We start from the raw sequence: 15,201 nt of genomic DNA on the forward strand, positions 1-15,201 counted from the left end.
CTTAATCAATACAAAACCAGATACATATAATTTGGAAAAAATATTTTCTATATATTTAACACCCTAACAATATTATTTTTCAACAAAATGTTTTTCTCATTTTATTAAACTTTAATTGAGAAAACCTAAAATAAATATAATTTGAGTACTTCGTACTCAATACAAATTTATTATTATGTATTACATGTTATGATTGCTTTATGTGCATATTAAACAAGGTCGAATAGCTGTAAAAGTGTATTCACAACAATATTACTAAAATTAATTTCACAAAACACAAAACATCTATCTATAATTGACATAATATGTCATACCCATAGTAATTGTAATTTGCAATGTAACAAAAAAAAATTAAAAAAATGTTTAGCTATTGAATTTTATTTTTCTACTGATAATTTCCTGTTTTGAGAACATGCAGGCTATTTAATACATTTTAGATTCTGAGCAGATTTATGAATGTATTGGTTTTACAATCAGGTAAGGCATTCTTTTAATTTTAGATTTTGAGAAGAGCAATGAATGTACTTATTAATTTTAAAAATTAAGTTTATTTTCCGTATCTATTCAATTTCCAAAAAATGTTTAGACTAATTTCGAATTATTTATTCCCCAAACTTAATATCATCATTATACGGTACGTTGGTTGACTTATAATTTATAAACAACTTTTATATAATAAAAATACATTATATAATTTAAATAATTTAATAATTATAGCATAAACTATCCTTTTAGAAATTAACGCTATTCCATCTATCCAATTCGATCACAACCATTTTTCGTACGGTATGAATCGTACCTGTATAGAATAATTAAATTTAAAATTAACACGTCAACTATAGCGACTTATCCTTGCTAAGTTTTAAATAACGACAAAGCTTCATATCACAGATTAAGTTTTTTTGTTATCATATTTCAATATTCAAATTGGTATAACATTACATGCAAAAATAAAAATAACAAAATATTGATGAAAAAAGTGTATGTCTCACAAGTGTGGTGTTAGATGAAATGTTTTAAAAAATAGACAATAAAAATATATTTCTGTCATAAATATCATCTATATAGTATAATTATTATGTAGAAACAGAAATGACACATAGTAATACCTACGCTTAAAATGTAAAAATATATGAATTAAAAAATGTAAATCCTAAAAATAAAAGCAATATCTATAAATGTGCGCATTTACTTTTTATGGCACACGATATACCTATATAGTATACTTTGTATAATAGTAATCTGGACAAATTGAAGCATCAATTTTGTATTTACAAATTTCTTAAAGCATATACGTAAGTTATTACTGCTTAAGTAAACTTTATTCATAAAACTTAGTAAAATCACAATCTGTATCTTACATATCTTTATATTTATAATGTATATGTATATGATTATGTAAACTTTCTTCATAAAACTTACTATCTAGTATCTATATTTTATATATCTTAATTATTTATATTTATATATATAAATATTTATTATAATATATTTTATATGCATATAAAATAGGCCAAAAGTTCTAATTTGTTAGAATTTTAGTTGTAGTTATTTGCACTATACTTTTAAGAGGGACGTAAAAATTAAAATTATTAGAATATTTAAAAATTAAAAAAAAACTTTTATATTCATAGGAAAAAAATGTATGATAATAAATAAAAAATTAATATTAAATATATATCCATATAGGATCTACGACTCGAAAAACTAAGGCACGTGGTTGTAATAAAGTCAATAAACTTTAACATTATAGCAAACATGTATAGTTTCAAATTACTTTTAAATAAGTATTAAAATATATACCTAATATCATAATATACTTAATACTTTTCTCGATAGTTGTTATACTTTATAAAATTATGACTTCAATTCCGTATCATTGTAGGAATAAAATAATAAATAATAAGTTTAAACAATCAGTATACATAACTATCAACTTTACAACTGAACAAGTAAATGAGAAAAAAATAATATATAGGTATGTATGTAAAATTATAATACACCTAATATATCGTCACTGTTGTATTATGCGCAATCAGTGTCAAATAACAAATATCGCTCTTTTTATCGTGTGTTAAACATAGTAATAACTGTTGTTATGTGACCCCCTCCCCCCAAAAAAATTTCGCCTTTATTGTACATAAATATTACGATTGTCAATTAACAATACCATAACATTTCAAGAAATTCACTTTCCCTTTTTGTAACGGATATGTTAATATTTTTAAATTGAGTTTAAAATGTATTATTTATAAGTCATTAATTTTTGTTAGGAACAAAAAAAAACATTTAAGTTTAAATTAATATTTTTGATAAATAGATAAATATAAATTTAATTGAAATATAGTTGATAATAAAAATATATTATTATAATATAACTATAACCTAACTGTTTCACTATATAAATATTAAAGGAGCATAATGGACCGCACTGTACTGGGTTGCTTGTATAAAGCCATAAAAATTGACCGTTGTTTGATTCCGGAAATGTTGTGATTTTTATGATAACAAATTTTAAAATATTTTATCATTGGTTGAAAAAACAAATACTTTAATGAATATACTTATTGCTATAGGTCCTTAGAATAATAATAAAAATAAAGAATAGAGTAGGTACTTATTTTGTTTATAGATGCACTCACTTAGTAAAACCTATACAGATTAATGTTTTTATTTTAATGTAGTCAACAATTGGATTTATTAATGTTAATTTAATTATGATTTAGAACTCATTGTTTTATATGAATATAATAATAAATATATAAGGCGTTTGTTACTCGCACATTTATATTAATAGATTTTATCGAATGCCTAAATTATTAATAAATATATTTATTGTTATAAATATTTTGGGAAAATGTTTATTAGATATTACAATTTTAAACTATTATTTATATAATTATATTAAATAAAGGGAAATAACTAAATATCATGAATTATTTTTGAAAACTTTTTACATCATTATGTTAATTGATAGTTCATAACAAAAATAAAATAAAATATTTAAATTATATTGAAATATTATTTTCAAAAAAAGAATGTCCAAAAACGGGTGATTAAATTTTTTAAATAGAAGAAATATACTTTTATAGAAATTTGTTATACTATTATTTACTTGATTTGTATATTGCCAACAGTACAATGAATGAGTGGTTTTCAATGTGCATAAAAAAGCATTTTAACACTTATACCAATATGGAATATTCTAGTATAAGAGTATAATTAAATAGTGGCCATTGGGCTGAAAATATCTATTGGCCGGTAAAATGTTTGGAACAAATCCTTCCCCCGATGACTATAATAATTCTGTATGACTAAATAATATTTATAAACTGTAACACGTTTGTAACAATGAAATTACTTAATCAATTATTTAGATTATATATGAATAACACCTATAAAATATATTATACTTCAGCTATTTGTTCGGGTACTGAGTATAATAGGTATGATAAAAACAATTGCAGTATGTTCAATAATAATATTATGTATTATATAATATTACCTATTGATGATATAGCTTATTTTCAGTTTTTATACTAATATTGTATAAAAAAAATATTACATAATGTTTTCAACAGCAGTCTAGTGTATAAATATCTACATAAACTTCGAAGAATAATAAAAATAAACTTCTACATATTATTATAAAAAAAAATAGATAAATTGTTATTTTAAGGAAAAAAACGTAAGATTTAATACGTATGAAATTATTCAATTAAAATGATTAAATACGTATGGATGTATGAGTACCTACTGCAATCGAAAACATAAAACATATTTTATAGTTTTATTTTATGTATAATATTTAAATAAGGGCGGGCTGTGAATAATAATTTTAAATAAGCGTACTGTGTAATAATATATAAATTCACTATAATTTGAACCGTCGTATCGCATTGAGATTAACCAACGTCTGCGTACATACAATAATGTATAGGTGTTATAATCGTTTACGCTTGCAATGTGTATATACATGTAGTATAATAATATGATGGAACATTAAAGGGTTGTGACACTTTTTTGGCTCCAATCCGAACAAACAGGTTATTATTAACTAGTCTCGATCTTTTCACGATGAGTGCTTATTATATTAAAGTGACCCCACCCGTGGGAATTGCGTTGAGCGGGGTGAATCCTGGACTCTAATACTAAAGATCTATGAAGAATGAAGACCGACTGAGAGTATTTTTTCTTGTATGATTTTTCATAATTATTTATAAAAAAAAAACACGTTGACATTGCATGCATTATGCGTATAGGTTGAACGGTCAGTATGTATATTGTGTAGTGGTTAGTGAATAAATATAAATTCAAAATGATTGCCGTAATTCACTGTATAATTCGAGTATATTACTTTCGGGGTAGATGCATATGAACAAAGGCCTAGTAAAACCTATAAGAAAAAAATTTGAATCCAATCAAATTTAAAATATTATACTGCGTTTTCATCAAACTTTACAATAATCATGTTTTCATTCCTATTCTCTGTAATTATTAATTTGAAAAAAACTTGTGTTATATATTAAGTTATTATTAAGTTGTAGGTATTAAAAATTATAAATAAATATTTTAATATATTTTAATATCTTATATAGTAAAAATGTACTCTTTGTGTAAATAAATACGAAAAAGTATAAATAAATAACTATACTTAAAATAAATTAGTATTATATTATTATATTTGTTTTGTACTCTAATATTAAGTGTTTACAATGTTGGTATTTCAATTTCATCCATAACTAGAAAAATACACAATGTAAAAAATAAAAAATCTACTAGCTCGAAAGACATATTTTACTTTTCCTCGGACTCAATTATTGGTATATTATATTTTTTCTCATTTAGATATGAGACTCAATTGGTATATACATCGATCGGGATAAACTGATATCCTATTCGCGAATGAGTCGAATGACCTGCTATATATTATAATATACTATATATAGTCATGACTGATAGTAAATAAAATAATAATAAAAAATACTCGAAAATTTAGTAGCAAGATCTACCTGTTGCATTAGATTATTTGAATTGAAATTTCAACATCCACGTGAAATTTTGAAGGTCAATTAGGTACTGATATTGGGTAAGACAGATAGAGTACTACTAGCTAGTACCAGTGGCGTAACTGAGGGGCCACAGACCCCGCGTTGCAGGGTGGCCCACAATAATTTGGGGCCTTTGGTTAAAGTAAATTTAATTTCCGTGAAAAAAAATTGAATAATTGCTTTTTTCAAATTAAATTAGTATTAATCTTTCCGCAGTTTAGATATAAACATGTTAGTTGACAAATTTGCTCAAAAAAATGCTAATAGATCGTAGAAATTTAAATAAAATAATTCAGTAAAATTTAGCTATTTATACATTAAGTAATAATTGTGTAGTATTAAATAAATATTTTTATTTTTTATCATATCATAACAAAATTTTAATTAAAATAAATGATTTACATATATCAGATTAATGTTTTTAAACTAATATACCTACCTAAACAATATTTTAGGGGCCCATTTTTTATTTTTGCGGGGGGCCCAAATTTTTTTGTTACGCCACTGGCTAGTACTTACTTGTATTATACACAGTTGATAATTTTAAATTGTTTTTCATTTATTATGTTATTAGGCACCTATATTTGCTTAAATTATACGATAGTCTCGAGAACAGGCCATGGACATCGAAAACTACAGTTATTACCGTCATTCAAAACGATTATTACAATGTTTTGAGACGAATGGCTAGCGACGGGCCATCGTGCACAACCTATAATAATTAATATAAATTGTAGTAATTTGTAGAAACATTTGGCGCTAGATTCGATCTCTCGTGTGTCAATCAAAACGTATAATAATAATTAAAGCCTAAAGGTGTGCAAGTTGATGGAAATAATAATATCTAATCAAAATTAGGTTAAGTAATAATGAACACATGATCATTAACTTTAAAGTTAGCAGTCAACAAATAATATACTTAACTCAGTTAGTATGATCACATAGTATTTTTTACCTATCTATGTAGAATATTTTTTATCAAGAAACATAACAAACATTATACTATTCGTTATTACTTATTATTACTATTATTGCAGTATAAATTATATAACAATATATAAAACAATTTTTAATTTTAACTCAATAGATTATTTTTAAATCAACTGAGAAAACAAAGTTATTTCAACAGTCAATTAAATTATTTAAATTCTTGTGTTCGTAACCTACATACATGTACGCCACGGATATCGGCTATTATCAGTGTACCAAGCATTGGCGTAATTCCATTATGTTTCAGCAAGTGCAAACAGGCACGGCTCCAGCCCCCTTCGTCTAAGAACATATAATACATATTATATTTTTTGTTATAAAGTTTTGTGAAAAGTATGACTTAGTCCCCCCCAACTAAGTTTTGGAGCCCCCTGGGTGCAAAGTTTAAACATAACATAACAATAACATTTCAATCAAAAACATTATCAAACAATTCAATAAAACAATAAAATAAAATAATATTTTTATAGAATTTTGATTTTTGAGTTCAGTTTATTTCAGCAGGTGCAAACGCATATTTTTGCACCTGCTATATATTTCTAGGGGGTGCAAATGCACTGTCGTGCACCACCGTATTTACGCCACTGGTATCGAGTAACTAATATTTTGAATAAAACCAGCAAACACCCACTCCCTTTTATTCATTATCGATCTTAAGTCTACCTTAATCAACAAATAAATTATTCACTTAGATAAATCGCTTACAAAAAACATACTCAAATAAAATTCAAAGAGTTGCATAGACGCCGCAAAAAATACCATACCAAAACGATCCGTTAAATCAACCTATACTTCACAACTCTAGGTAAAGAAACAACCCCCGACAATGCACCTCGTATGAGTCGTTGCAGTGAATGACTAAATATAAAATTTAATTCCTGAAAGTTTTGTTACTGGGCAGTCTCCCTCCTCTTGACAATTCGTGAAGAAATAAAATGTGAACAAATTAAATAATTGTTAAAGATTGTAAATATTATTTTAAATAACAAAAAAAAATTCTCAAGTTAAAAAATCAAATTTTTAAAAATTACGTGTATTAACTAGATTATGACCGTCACAATAATAACCGAATATATATCGGTTGCTTCCTGAAGTCAAAAGGTCGGTAATTTTAATACAGATTGTCTGCTAAGTCTCAACATTATATATATAGTTTCCTCGCAATGAACAGGTAATAAATGTTTAAGTGGTTCATAGACGATTCAAAAATGTCATAAATATCTTAATAATAATCATAAAATAATATTTATAATTTTTATTTTATTACCAAATGTTTTTGTACATTGTACTAACTAATTAAATAATTATTTTTATTAGTTTTGTATTATTTCTAAACATGTGTATAATATATACCTAAGACTGATACTACATAATAATTATAAATATTTAAAAAAATGTGTCTACTTTGATAATTATTCTCAATAATTACATTATAAAATTTTTACTAGACTTAAAATAAAACCACAATGTTTACAATAATAATATTATCTATATATAAGTAGATACCTTTAATACTTAAATAAGACTAATGTTTATCATTATTATTTAATATTGTATTTAATATATGTTACTTAAACTTTATATTAACAACACAAATCACAATAAATTATGTATACATAAACTCACCGCAATTTGCATATAGTATATACTCGTACTTTAATGAAGTTTATGAATCACTATACTATTAATATAGGAAGCAACTTATAGTATGAACATTTTTGGGAGGCAACTCATGTTTAATTATGAACGGTCTGATCATTAGAAGCAACTATTATACTAGTATAAGTATATTAACCTTTTTATTTAAGATAAGATTGAGAGACAATTCGTATATTTTAGGAGGCGGCCATAGTATGCACCGTGATGATAATTGTATTAAAACATAAGTACTTAAAAAATATAACATATTTCCAAGTGTGTCGGAGGCGCCACACAGATATTGATGTATTTTTTCTATAAATCACTCAATCATATTTTCACACGACTGCAACACTATACATTACTATTATTATTATTATTATTAATACGCGTGTTAAATACAAATAGGTAAGCGCGCGCTTAAGCGTGTTTGTGTGCTGAGTGTTCGCGTATAATTTCGACGTTATGAAATGTCAAGGTCACCCGCGTGTAATAATTATTATAAAAATCACTGGTGGTTTTCATTTTATTTTTATTATTAGGTACTATTTTTATTTTTTCTCTCTTATTTTCGCCGAGGTAAATCGTCCGGACAAGGTCGACGTCGCAGCCGAGCCGTCCTTCTAGAGGTCTGTCGTCCGCGTGCCCGCCGGCCCAAACGGTTGTAACGGCCGTTGCTGTCGCTGCCGCGTTACACATTTTAATAATAATAATAGTAATAATAATATAATATAATAGTCGTCCGTCGCGTATTGCGTTTTTAATTGCCGGACGTGATCGACGGTGGCGGCGGCGTTGTCGACTTTCGGTCGTATTTTAAATTTTATAAACATGTGTGTGTGTGTGTGTGTGTGCATGTGTGCACTACAATATCGCTATTACCTCGTGAACCGGATGACGTCGACGGTTACGTGAATGCGTTATAAATGCGTTTCAAATGTAAACAATATTGAGTAACAGTAATCAGAGGGACATTCAGAGGAGGGCCAGAGGTCCATTTTGTCCAGAACCCCATTTTTGGACAATTTCTAGTTAACAAATAATAATTTAATAATATCGTAATTGGAGTTGCATATGATAATGTCCAAAAAATTCTAAAAAAAAACACAAAATGCACCCATATAAAATCAATTTTGTCTAACATTTGCGTGCAGGAGATTCTACTCGTAGGCTCGAATTTATATAGCTAAGTTCAATATTCAATTTCATAATAATCCTTTAATTATCTTATTGTTATTAGAAGTATTGAAAAATAAAATAAAATTTCATTATAAAAATAGTTAAAATTGTAATTGTATTATAGCAGTCAACTAAACAAAAATTATCACTAATCAAGATATCCATCCAGACTTACGATATTATTAAATTATTGTTTATAAACAGATAAGGTAAACTAAACATTTATTTGGCACTTATTTTATTATTTTCAATGTTTATAGGTAAGTGAAAATTTCGTTAAACACGAATTATTTGCATTAACTCAATTGTTGAATTCTCTAACTTGGTCAGTTTTGTAAATAGAAAAAGCTTTTTATACAAAAAAAACGTTTAAAAAAAATAGTGTTTCCATTTAAGAAAATATAAGTTGTATTGCGTATATGCACACAAAAAGTGTTGAAAATTTGAAAAATCACAAATAAATGTGTATTAAAGTACCCCCCTAGGCCCTCCAAAATATTCACTTCAATACAAAACTATCCAGCTAAGATATTTATTGATACCTTAAATCGTGATCATACTGTATATTATTAACGCATTTTTATAATAATAATTTAATATTATTTTAAGAAAATATCTTCAAAAGAATTGATGGGTTATCGACATATATTTCATTCTGGTTTAAAAACTTTAAATAACATACAAGATACAACACTTCGTTATACAGATATAACAAACGAATGATTTATAAAATATGTTAGGTATCTGTATTTTAAAGAATTTATTGTTTTTTAAGTATAAATTCAGGAAGAGAATATTGATTGGTGAGAATATACAGTAAGTACCACATAGATTATTCTCTGTTTACATACTAATTTGCATATACTACTCTATACAGCTATAATATAGTATATTATACTGTCACTGCTATAATTTATTATACGTTGAACCCGAACAGTTATCTATTAATACTAATAGATAACCGTGGTTAAACCATACATATAATCTGTGGTATGGAGGGGCAAAGATATTATTTTTCCCCGCTTTATTTTAAGATCAGCTAATTCATTAATTGAATATAAACTAATTTTTTTTTTAATCATTATGGTTGAGCTTGAATTTTATATTTCTACTCGCGTTTAATGTAATTAATAATTTTTTATTAAATGATATTTATATTAAATTCGATTCATTTTAAGTTTTACTCGTTATGATACGAATATTACATGTACTATATAACTTCACTATAATTTTACAAAACTTCAAGGACTGTTTATAATGTTTATTTATATATACATAGATTTATTATTGGTAAATTTGTATAAAAGTAGTGTCATCTCCTCTCACACTATATTTTTAAACATAATAGGTAAAAATTATTGAATGTATTTTGACGCCTCCAAAAATAATATAAAAAAATGCACCAAATTATGCCTTAACGTTGAAATGCTGAACGATTGTATAACTGAATAGGGGTGAAATTCACTTTGGTTTTGATATAGTAAATTAATATTATTATTTTCAGTGTGATTATAAAATTTGTTTTCGTTAGTATTTTGATAAAAATATATCAACATTCAAGTAGACCAAGACAAAAACAATTCCGACCATGGTCACTGCAAATACATTTAATCGGAAATAAAATCTTGTAAGGATATTGGCCTAAATTATGCCAGTATGTCAATGTTACAATAAAATACGAAATAGACGAATATAGATTATAATATTCTATATAGGTATAGTCATAGGTAGATACATCTTACACTAGACAAAAAAATGTCGATTATTTTTTTAATTTAGATGATATTTAAAAATTGAAACAAAACATATTACTATGTAGAACATGTTTCTGACATCCAGGGTAGTTCTCTCAAATTCATAATTAATTAAATAAATAATAAATAATTAATTATTTAAAACCCATCCGAAAATTGTCAAATATACGTAATAGCTATTTAGTCATATAACAAAAAGCCTGAACGGATAGAAACCGAATGTTTATACTTTATACATTAGGTATATGTTTTTTGGTTTGGCCGGATAAACTTTTTTTTCTACCCGATTAACACCTGGCCTATTTTGCGTTATAGTATACTTATAAGTTATATGCATGTCTAGTAACCAATTAATAATGTAATTATAAGTTACCATAGGGACCACCCCCCCCCCCCAAAAAAAAAAAAATAAAACCAAACAAAATCTTTTTCGTTATCAGATTTTTCGTGAAACGACCTAAAGCAGCCTAGTTGATATAAAAATGTACGAATCTATTAGATTCAATTATATTTTTCCGCACAGTTGAGAAAATATATCAAGTAGCATACTACGTTTATGTTATTTTATTTTTTTTAGCGTCATGTTCCGAATTTGTGACATTAAGTGTAAAAGCAATGAAGTGTTGACGATGTTGTTTCACTTTTCTTTGCTACATTTGAGAATTGGCATACATTCAAATTACCAAACACAGTCGCGATAAACTCGTTCATCAATTCCCATAGCATCTGGCATTTACAACTTATAATGAAAAAGTAAGTTAGATCACAAAGGTGCCATGCACACACATAATTTGTGACAAACGCATCAATTTTTAAAATTATTATATTCCCTATCCTTATGAACCACAATAATAAGTCAAACTATAAAGAATTCAAAAGATATTATTGTATAACTATATACTCGTAGAATAAAAACAACACCTAATAATTAATGATTCTTCTTATTGATGTCTATCTCCTTTTCTCTACCATATAGTTAAGTGCGTTTCCGTACGAGTCCTTATGTGCTATGGTATTATAGAGTATTAGAAAAATAAACATCTAGCTTATATAAATATATTACTTAATTTTGTCACTGGACGGCACTCTATCATCAATACGTCATGTTCTATAAGTCGTGATTCAAAACTGTGGTTATAATTTAGCTATATTCTCGGACAGAGTTGTTTTACACTGTCCATATAATTTAAAATAAAAAAGCTTAAATAAATATAATATTTTACTAACACAAAAACACTCTTTTTTCTTCAACCAGCACTTATCCTAGTAATTCAAACATGAGACCACCCCCCAATAACATCCCAGGAATAAATGTAAAACGTATTATAGGATCACTATATACAACAATGATAAACACATTTGTAAAAAAAATATTTCTCCATCAATTTTCGAAGATCATCTACACTTTACTGTTGTTTCTCGTCGCACTATAAAGAAACTGCTCGCAACTGAGAAAACCGGAAAATCAGCTTTAAAATTTCAACCACTATTTAAAATCAATTTGCTATTTGAAAATATATGCGTGAAATAACAATAATAATACCTGTACGATTTTTAACTCTAATTAACTATAATCTGATGTGTTAACAGAAAAAAATAATTTTTACACCTATTGTAACTTCGCTTTGCACGTGTCTGACGTACCAACGCATCATTGTTTTTCATTTCATTTTCGCCAGTGTATAATCGCGGAATTCAGCATAAGTAATTTGTTTACTATTAACCGCTTCGTAGAGTTAAATGTTGTTGTTATTGTTGTAGGATCACGTGTGTCGTATAGTACTATATAGACACGATTCAGTATAAGCGATATTATAATTTCTATAGATATATGCGTACAACGAAAATAAAGTAAACGTCAGTGTAACAGTGTGTGTGTGTAAAGCCATTAAAAGGTATTCGCGATGATTTTCGATAGTAAAATCGCGAAGGAAAAAATATCAACTCCCCAAGGATACTGCAGTGGGCGCAGTGGTTCATTTCTTGTTTGGCCGCTAAGTAACACGCAGCGTTTTGGATGAAAATATTTTGCCGGCTGTCTGGTTTTTATAAAATCCAGCCTCGCGCCTCACGCCCTTGTAACGTACAATAATATATTTTTATGTACCTATTGGCTATTGCTATTATACGTATCAACGTTGTGTATGTGTATTTAATGACCGAGAAAACGATCGAAAAGTGGTGTTTTTGTTTTTGAAGTGTCCTCGATTTTCACCCACTGCGATGAGAAAACACTACAATCACCACAGTCCGTTTAAATTACTTATGTTTTCTTTTTCCTCCATTCGTTACAATATTAAGTTTTAATGTATAATCATTAGTCTACGACTCTGTGTACACACGGTAAACGTTTTATACTAATAACGTTATTATAAGGTGTATTTTTGGTTGACGATACTGTTATTTCTTAAATTCTTAAATGCCATTATGCACATAAACAATATACAATAGACGGCCGCAGCGTTCTCTCAATACTCAACCTATATAAGTAACAAACATCTTATAATTAAAGCATCACTTTCGCCAGTCTTTTATGAAAAACATTTTTAACCGTATTTAAAATGAATACTCATTAAAACTTGTTTTTGACTCTGAGGAATGTTTTTGACCGACCGCCTGATTATAATAAATATTTTAAGAATACAAAAACAAACTATATCCGTAAGATCGTAAAATGTAATTGTACATTGTATGAAAAAAAAATAAACAACAAGAGAATAAGTATCTATAGGTAGTAAACATTATTCCGAAAGTTTAATCATTTAGGCAATGAAGGGCATTCTTATAGAACGAAAATAAAATTCTTTCAAATCATAGCTATTATCCTATTTGAATAATTATGGCTATATAGATACATAATATACTTTTATTTTAGTTAATTTAACTTAAACTCATAATAGTGTAATAAATCATATTATTATGATCTATATGACTATATAATACATACGCACACAGTATTGTTGTACTATTGCTTCGATTCTGGTTAGACAATCGCAAATAGCAAAAAAAATAAACCAATAACAAAACATAATTAATCGGACCAAAATATCCGATATAGCAATGTCCTACTGTAACTATACATGGAAAATTGGAAATACTTTGAAAATATCAACACCTGTTTTTAATGCCATACTTTCGTAGACTTTTTTTCAAATCATTATCAGTTATATTTTTTTATTTATAAAAGGTAGGTAAGTACTAAATAATAAATATTACTTAAATCCTAGTCGTTAAATATTTATAATACATAATACAATTAAACCATTATTAAATAATTATATAATATATAAATACTAAAGATGTTACAAACTGTTTGATTTTTAGCATTTTAATAAATCACTAAATTCTAAAAGGCTTTCTACGAGTAATTTCTTATTTTAGAGCCATAAATTTGAGAATTTCTTAAAAAAAATCGGTTTATCGAAAAATAAGTATTTAAAAAATATATGTTGTATAGTGTATACTCTACATGTACCATATGCGCGTACTGAGAAATTTATAAATTTGTAAAGTTCTTACAAGAATACATTGACAAACCAACGTAAATTGGTCGAGAAGTGTTCTGTCTTATGTTCTTATTATTCTGTGGTTCTGTCTACATCGGCGATAGCCATATATGTAGTGGCGTAGTGCACATTGTAGATTTTATGTATAAGTGTACAACAATGAAACCTCTAATAGTAATAATAAACAATAGCGGACACTATAGAATAATTAAATAGGTATAAGTTCGAATTGCACTGATTTATGTCGAATTGTACTTAAAAAGGTAATGTTTAAAATAAATTCGTTTCGATCATTATATATACATAAAACATATTTAGTATTTACTAAAGAACATAAGCGGACGGTCGTAGAATAGGTATTTAATTATATTTTTAATACCTAAAGTTCATTGTTTTTATTTTAATAATTACATATATAGCTATAATTTATATAAAAAAAAACTGTAAAGTAAAGTATAGGTAATCGCTCTACTGTACAGTAGTTGTCAAAATGTACCTCGTCATTGAGTAGGTCATTGTAATGGATGTGTTAAATTTGAATTCAATGATAAATCATTGTACACGATGAAAAACGATTTAGAGCAATTGAGCGAACTAGTAAACAGTTTAACTTTTTGGTAATCAAGGTTACCTAACAATTAATTTAATAATAATAATATTAAAAATGTTTCCAATTTATAATTATATCAAATTTTTGTGTTTTCTTTTTTGTAATTCCCGATTAATTTTAAATGTATAGAAAATCTTTTACTTTTGACTCCAATTAGTACTAATTAAATCTAATTTTCTATACCAGAAACCACTTTCAGAGAAAAAAGTTAAAGTATTTTTTCTACTGTTAAAAATGCCTTCAACCACAAGAATAAATTAAAACCCACATAATTGTAAAATCAATACATTCAAGCATTCAACGCTTAGCTCATTATACATAACAATAAAATTAAAAAATGTTCATTTTTTCAAAATTTGTGGAATATATATAATGTAGCCGTTTTAATACTAAATTAATTATCATGTCATACGTCTTGCAATATCGATAGCTAAAATTTATAATACCCATGGAATGAACAGATCGAATCGAAT

The sequence above is a fragment of the Rhopalosiphum padi genome, chromosome 2, assembly GCF_020882245.1.
Source record: "Rhopalosiphum padi isolate XX-2018 chromosome 2, ASM2088224v1, whole genome shotgun sequence".
Taxonomy (NCBI): domain Eukaryota; kingdom Metazoa; phylum Arthropoda; class Insecta; order Hemiptera; family Aphididae; genus Rhopalosiphum; species Rhopalosiphum padi.